Genomic DNA, 8,829 nt, shown 5'->3' with positions numbered 1-8,829 from the left:
AAGTGCACGTACAAGGTTCAGTTGTAATTTGTCACCAAAGCAAAGTCTTGCCAAGTGCACTCACTGGCTAGAAAAGGCTGCTGTTTTTTTTAAACCAATAAAACAACAAAGGACACAATTGGATCGACTTCACACAGCGCATTTGAACAGGTTGCAGGCTCTGCGGCTCTGTTTGATCATATTGTCATTCGCTATTGTTTGCCCAATGCTGATTGTAATAATATTAACAATAATAATAAATAATAATAATAATAATCCTCTCATTTAATTCTGCCTCTGCAACTTAATCCTGAAATCTCTCCCCTGCCCTTCCGCCTTCAAACCCACCGTAAAACCTATCGTTTCGACTGTGCTTTCTCATGCTCCCACCCTGTCAGTAGTGCGAAAGTTCTTTGAGACGTCCTCCCGACATGAAAGGTGCTATACAAATGCTTCTTTAATACCGAACAACATCCGTTCGCTACATTAAAGAAGGGCGACAAAACTAAACCTGTTCACTGCAGACCCATTAGCCTGACCTCAATAATATCAAAAAGTATGGAGTCAGTCACCAGAAAGAAAGTGGAAGATTACCCATGTAGAAATAATCTAATAATTGACAGGCAACATGGCAACAGAAATGATAGGTCTTGTCTGACAATTCTCATAGACGTTTTGCATCTTTCCCCTCCCCCACCCCCCTCGGCCCCGGGCCCCACACCCACTCGCCCCAGTTCAAGTGCCAAGCCAGTACTATTAAGTACCCTGGGACATCAATTTGTATTGTAAGTATCGCAAACGAACTGACATTGTTTGACTGATCCAGAGAATCCCCTCATCATAATTACACAGAAACCGCTGAGTGCAGGCAGCACTGACAATAATAATTATAATATAAGCATCCTTGCATTTGATATAGGACCTTATCATATCGTTGAGATGTCTCAAGGTGCAATGAACCTATCATTGTGGTTGCCCATTCCAATAAATATCACTAGCATCTCTGCTTGTCTTTCTGGGTGAAAGGACTCCTATGAATTCTGCGGACTCCTCAGCAAAATAGGCATTATCTATACTGGATGGTTACTCTCACAGATGCCCACTCTAGCCCTAAGGGACATTGAATGGAGCCCAGAGCTTGAATGTAAGGCAATTTTGGACTGTTACATCCTTCAGTACCAGGGGAAGAGTGATGCAGAACCCTGAGGACACCTTCAAACTTTGCACTGACATAAGGCACGTCTCTGTCTCAGCCTCTTGGGAGAGCTTCAGCCTCTGCTGACAGACTGAGGTCCAGATAGGAAAGTCAATGCACGTGTCGTCAGTCTCCTGCCAAAAGCTGCTCAAGGGCAGTGGCTTTCTATTCAGCCTTCACTGGCGAGATAATGGCTGCAGACATCTGAGGAGCAAGCTATATCCTAGCATTTGAGTCCCGTAACTTAATGGATAAAGCACTCACCTCGCAAACTAGAGGGCCTGGGTTTGATTCCTTAGGCAAGTTTCCTTACTCCACAAGCCGCTGTTTACCTAGCAGTGAGTAGGAACCCGGTTGTTAGTCGATTGGCTGATCACTTTCCCGGGAGTAATAATCTCTTAAAAATAAACATTTGGTCACTGTTTGTGGGACACTGCTGTGCCCAATTGGCTGCCATATTCTGTGCATTGAGACGTCTCGAAGATGTGATAGGCACTATATCAAATGCAAGGATTATTATTAGGTAAGCCTGAGTGACTTGTCGTGAAACCTAATGGCAGTTCCCACAGAAAACAACATGAGACCTCCCAGGAACATGAGGGAATGGCACTATAGCAGCTGTTACATACTGCTCGGCTACAACTTACTGCCTGTTCTGACCAGCAGATATCTGGTCTCATGTCCCAAATGCCTGAGACATGGGCAAAAGATTAGTTCTTTGGTAATAGTAGCCTGCCAACTGTTTAGAGTCCTAACATCCGCTACCCAGCATGTGTTCGATGAGTTCATAGCACCACCACAACAACAACAAAATTATATTCGTATAGCGCCTTTCACGTCGAGAGGACATCCCAAGGTGCTGGACAGTTAAGGTTTTGGACCACAGCTGGGGGTCAGGATTGGGAATGGTGAAGGGCAATGGGGGAAGCATGGAGATCGAAAGTACGGTCAAAGAGGAGGGTCTTGAGATGAGTCTTGAAGGAGGCAAGGGAGGGGACCTCGGGATGGAGTTCCAGAGGGTTGGGGCAGAGTGGCAGAAGGCCCGCCAGCCAATGATGGGGTGGGCAAAGCGGAGAATGTGAAGCAGGCAGAGCCCACTAAGCAGAGGGAGTGAGCAGGATGGTAGGGGTTTAGGAGGTCGCAGAGGTAGGGGGGAGCAAGACCATGGAGGGCTTTGAAGGTGAGAACTATGTGGAAATTGACCCCATGTCTGTGGTTGATGTCACTATGAGGGAGCATAAAGATATTGAAGAGGAGGGGACCAAGGACAGAGCCCTGAGGAACGCAGCATAAGACGGTACGGGGGCTAGAGGAAAAAATGTTTGTGGAGATGAAGTGGAGGCGGTATAAGAGGTATGCTCTGAACCAGTCAAGGACAGAGCTGTGAAGGTTGAGGTGAGAGGAGAGGCGATGGATGAGGATAGAGTGGTTGACAGTGTCAAAGGCAACAGAGAGGTCAAAGAAGATGAGTGGTGCTACTTTTCACAGGTGTTTTGAAGATGATCTGGAGCACTACTGGAGAAGCTGTAGAAAATTGCAGCACCATAGCACCAGCATTACCACGCTAGCACACTATCAACTTTCGCCCACAAAATATACAGTCAATTCACTTCACAGTATATTCTGTGAAGCGCTTTAATAATAATAATCTAATCCTTGCAGTTGATATAGCACTTTTCACATCTTCTCGACGTCTCAAAGCTCTTCACAGAATAGACTGTAAAGTGAATTGACTGCTTATTTGTGGTTGAAATGCAGCAGCCAATTGCACACAGCAATGTCCCACAAACAGTCTTTAACATGCCTCGAAGACATGATAAGGCGCTATATCAAATGCAAGGATTATTATTAACAGCAACATGACCACGCCAGCAATATCACAACACGAGCACCACACCAGCACCAGCACTCATTTTATCATGATATCAGTTTGAATTTAGTCTACACTATTATAGCCACGGGATGAAAAATAAGCTTTCAGCAATACAGTACACCAACTGAAACCAACAGAATTGGTGATAATCGCATTGAATCTGCTATAAAACATGTTTCACCTTTATGAAGGGTGCTTTAATGTCTCCTCTAATGGTATCTCCTTCTAGAAGAATTTGTCAGCAGTTTTGAAATTCACATTACCTGTGTTTAAAGGTAACTTTGTTTTACAAGTATAGTTTCAGTAGCTATATACTGTATTTTAATAACCAGTCATGAAGAAATTGTACCTGTGTTACCCTTTGACACTATAAATTTTAAAAGCATAAAAATGTACTTTTATCTGTGCACCTCTGCCACTAACTGCTGGTAATAAAAACACCCGTCTTGCTTCATGATCTCCTTAAGCTGTTGATTTAACATACACTGCCAATGAGACATATAGATGGAACCTTAGATTAGCTGTGGCAGAGTGTCAAAAGAAACTCTGATGAAAAATGGGCATTTCAAAAAGTCAGCGTCCTATTTTTAGCTTCACTCGAATGCCAATCTCCAATGAATGGGAGCCATAACAAAGCAAAGATTTTTAGGCTCAACCAAAGATCCCATGGCATTCACTATTTGAAAAGAAAAGGGAGTTTCTCCCGGTGTCCTGGCCAACAAATCCCCCCAAATAAAATTGGTCACTCATTTCATGGCTGCTTGTGGGACAACTGTGTGCAAACTGGCTGCCATGTTAATATTGTTGACATTGTTAAATCAACACAATAAAGCAAATCCCTGCTATTTTATTTTATTCCCTGAGTCAGCTGTTGAGTGCTGCTTCACACAATACCGAATGAGTTAAGTCAATATATCAGTTTTAACCTGCGCTGGTACAATAATCTCATTTATCGGGAGTTTTACTGCATCAAAAAATTAATAAAGTTCAAACATAATATTAACACACGCTTGCATTTGATATAGCTCCCTATCATGTTGACGTGTCTAAAAGCACTTCACAGTTTTCTGTAGAGGTACTATATTTGTACATTGTGGATAGTGAAGGCTAAGCCTTAAATTCGTATGCCCCTAATTCTGGATCTCCCTTCCTGTATCACTGTATGTTGCCTTACCTGTCATCTTTAAGTCCCACCTCAAATCCTGTCTCCTTGAATGCACATATGGCAACCTCCTTCTCCCTCTCTCCTTTGTTCGGTGTCCAACCTCTTTGCTTGTGAAGCACTCTGAGACATTACTCTTTGTGAAGGGTGCTATATTTTTTTGTAGGTGAACAAACTATCCTATTTGTGCAAAGCAATGTCCCAGAAACAGCCAGGAGGTGAATGAACTGGAGGAATGCTGGCTAAGACACCAGGAGAAACTCCCTTCTCTTTTCAAATAGTACCATGGGATCTTTAACATCCACCTGAATAGGTAGCTAGGACCTTGGTTTAATGTCTTATCTGAAGGACGGCACCTCTGACTCTCACAATGCAGCATACCCTATACTTCTATTAACCCTAAACTCTAAAAGCTTCAAATAACACATAAATTAAATATCCACATCACAAATTTGAATTAAACATAAAAGCAGTAAAGACTAAGTCTTTTAACCTAGATTCCCCCCTTTCTTTTTTTTCCCCAATTTGCGTCCGTCTAATTTCATTTTTGAACGTTAACTTTCACTTCTGCCTATTACAATATATATTTGCATAAGTAATCACAATAATTTTTAAACCATCTATTTTCCACCATCCCCTACCTTATGCCCAATATTTTAGAAATGAGTACAGCATCGTTAAAAAAGAATCATCGGCTTTAAAAGTTGGTTTCAGACAATCAATAGCCCAAACCCAGTCATACTATAATAATAATTATAATAATAATAATAATCCTTGCATTTGATATAGCGCTTTTCACGTCTTCTAGATGTCTCAAAGCGCTGTAAAGTGAATTGACTGTATATTTGTGGGCAAAACGTGGCAGCCAATTGCGCACAGTAGTGTCCCACCAACAGTCTTGGATTGAAAATGACCAATTTATTGTTGTTTTGGTCAATTGTAGGTCAATTCTTAACAGGATTGTTCATGTTGAAACAGAAAATAAGTTAAGTACAATACATTCCTGAGTAATAAATCCCAATAAAGACTTCCTCTTTGACAGCACCCAACACTAAAAGGCAAAGTAAAAAACCCTATAACATGTTGTGGAATTTGTTTTTGTTCTAGAGCACCGTCAATTTGAACATTAATTCAATAAATTCACTATCGTAGTGGAGTAATTCTTAAATGAAACACACGCTTCCTAAATCGGTGCCATATTGTGAACACGGGAAATGTGATGTGTCTTAGCAACAGTGTAGAATGACCCAGTGTCTCTCAGACCCTCCTAATAAATGTGTAATCTGACACAGAGTTTCGCAATTTCTTCTATTATAGGAAATAAAGTTTCTCAAGACCAACCGTTTTGCAAAATTCCATTTGATATTGCCCTTTTCCTTTACTTAATGCAGTTTCTATCAATTTACTCTGAGATTCTCTGATGCCAGATTTTCTTTGGAGGGAGGGGGAAAGAAAGCACAGCCTTCTGCACCATTTCTTACACACGAGATTGAATTTCACAGCAAAGGTGACGGTGGAAGCTAGTATTCCTTGTGGGCTTGAAGGGTCAAGAAAAAGTGCACTCTGACAGTCTCAAGCTCCCTTTGGAAATTGTGTCTAAGCTAAAAATATCTCCAATGCATCAAAATGGCATTGACTGATCATTGTCTTTTAATGCAAATTCAGAATGCTCGACTATTGATATTATTCTCCCTTACAAGCATTACATTAAGATGACTACTCTTTAATGGCTATTGGAAGTGCTGAGTTCAGTTTCCTATCCTCCCTGGGGTAAATTCTAAAGATGGCATATTTAAGAACAATTAATTCAGGTTTTTGTAAGACATCTCAACTTAGAATTACGGAGCTCTTTCAGTTAGGCCTGCAAACAATAACATCACTGTGAAAAAGCATGCATCCATTGAGGCTAGCCTGCCCACTGAAGTAGACTGGAACTCAACAAATGTAGTGCAGTAAATTGAATGATATACCACAAACACATCTCACTGATTATTGTCTGAGCCCTTGTGGGTTTCAGTGTTGAAAAGAAATGTCAGCATTTCCCAGCCCAGATATAAATGAGAGATTAAATTTAATTAATTTCTTATCGGGTATCTAGACTCTTTAAAAGATCTACAAACATGTCTTAGAACACTGTCAAACACTGATTTGACAGAAATGTCTGCGCAGGTTTAATTGCGTGGAAAAGAATAAAGAGTATAATAATTGTTGCATTTGGTACAGGGCCTTTGATATTGGTAGGTCATCTCAAAGCTCTTCACAAAATGACCATGTATTTTGTAGGCGAACATAATATAAGAAAAGTCAGTGTGGGAAAAGCCTATTTGGCCAAGGAAAACTCATCCATCCACTGTATTAAATCTCCCTTAATGGCATTGCCTAAATAGGCTATGATTTGTGCTGTCTGTAAGGACTTGTTTTAAAGGAACATTTGATGATAGCAATAGGTAAAGAACCCCTCTCAGGATAAGTGGAATCATCCTCTTACAGGTTTTTTTTTTAGAAGAGTATGATTTTTAAAATGTAATGTTTAGTTGCTGGGACTGCCTTTTCTTTAGGCATGATCTGCTAATGAGGCGAGAGGAGGAATTCCCGGTTACCTTTAAATGATTGTTGGGACAAGCCCCAGCCTAGGCCATGGGACTCATTATCAACACAAGGGAAGCTGTCAGGGAGAGTAGGCTTCATCTCAATTTCATCATAATTGCTCTGCCAGAAAAAAGACACGAAACAGACCTGCCAGCCAAGACACCAAAGCACGATTGAAACATTGAAGAACCAATTAGTAAGTTACAGAATGGGACTTTGACTCAGCGATTTGTTTTAGTCTAGGCAGCCCGGGAGTCTAAGTTACACATAGAAACTCATCTTAGGACCCAGTTTGTGTAGTAAATATATGCAAGTGCACTATTATCGGTTGAAAAACATTGCTTAGAAAACACAACGTGAGACACTAGGCATCATATGGAGCTGTAAATTCCTCTGCTTATGCCTCTGTAGAGCTCAGTTTTGAATTCTCGCTGATCACAAACTGCTGGGGCTGAATTTCAACAACCCAAATTCAAAAGCCAATGGTTCGCATAGAATGAGGAGGATTATGTTTACAGCCCATATTGCATCAAGTTAATCCACAGAGCAGTTAACAATAAACCAGCACACTATATGTCAACCTATTTGCTCTCCAGTCAAACCCTACAGAATATCAGAGAAAATAGGTCTGTTTATTGCTGGTGCAATTCCCAAAGCAATATCAATGCAGAAAGTCTAAAGGAAGCAATGAATTTGTCTGTGCTTCAACTATTGATATGATCAAACACAAGCACTGTCAATAATAAGCAAAACAATTATAGAAAAACAGAGGTAGCATATGTGAATGCAGTGTGTTTAAAGCAATTTTCAACACACATCATAGTTACAGAGAATGACATGGTGCGGAAACAGGCCATTTGGCCCAACTGGTCCTCATTGGTGTTTATACTCCATGAGCCCCCACCCCTCTTATTCTCCTCTCCTATATCCCTCTATTCTCTAAAGTTGCCAAAAATTAAGTTTCGCCATGTGACATTATTCCAAGGTAAACTAGAATGATAATTGCATTGTTTTTACAGATGGGAGCACCCGCTTAGAGGAAACTAAGGCACTGGGGCAAATGAAAGCATTACTACAATTATTGCAAAAAAGATACTGTATATTTTGAAAACCTAATTTTTAAACCTACTTACATACCCATATGAAACTGAACTAACAATTGAGTGCCAACATTGATCATCAACTTCTAGGAATGCTGGAATTACCATGAACGTGTGGCAAGAAGATGTGGAACATACAATTTGTAGACTTTTCTGTCCATAGATTTTCTATGAACTTTAAATTGTGGAATTCACAAATCATTCAAGCACAATGACACTGAAAACCATTGAAAGTTTATTTGATTTTAATTATAGAACATCACAGAAAATTGGCGAATATCAATGTTTACCATTTTTTATTAAACCTAGCCAAGGCTTTGAATTAATATCATGTCACGCCATTTTATAGTTGTTGTATTATATAAATTACAGTCAGTTTGGTTGAATATTATATGAATCAATTTCTTCCAACGTTAGAGAAATGAACTGTAAGGAGCAATTAGGTAAGCCAGTAGTCTTCAGATTTGAAAGGAGAGATTTCCAAGAAGAACCATATAGCAGTATGTAAGATATTAAATGCAATTGAGAAAGTAAACCTGGAAGAATACATTAATGTACATTTCAGCTTTCAGATACATTAGGCATTAGATCAAGGGGACACAGGTTCAGGGTTGTAAAGAGCAATTTTAGAACAAACACAACGATATTTCTTTATAAGTAATTAACAGTGGAACAAATTACTGAATGGTGGCAGAGGTCAAGGTATTGGAATCATATAAGAAACAGAAAACTTAAGGTTATCAAGGAATGCAGCAGACCTACAACTTGGGCCTATGTGTCCTTATATGCTTGCTAACAGTTTTATCATGGGCATGATGTTCTGCAAGGTGAATGGTATGGATTTTTTTAAAAAAAATATGCTTGATGAAGGAAACACGAATATCAAAAAATGATGGTGATGTGTATTTTAATGAATGTATTTGTCTCCTTT

This window comes from Callorhinchus milii, unplaced genomic scaffold (genome assembly GCF_018977255.1).
Source record: "Callorhinchus milii isolate IMCB2004 unplaced genomic scaffold, IMCB_Cmil_1.0 Scaffold2, whole genome shotgun sequence".
In the NCBI taxonomy this organism is placed as follows: Eukaryota; Metazoa; Chordata; class Chondrichthyes; order Chimaeriformes; family Callorhinchidae; genus Callorhinchus; species Callorhinchus milii.
The sequence above is the reverse complement of the archived record's forward strand: the minus strand, read 5'-3'. Positions refer to the sequence as shown.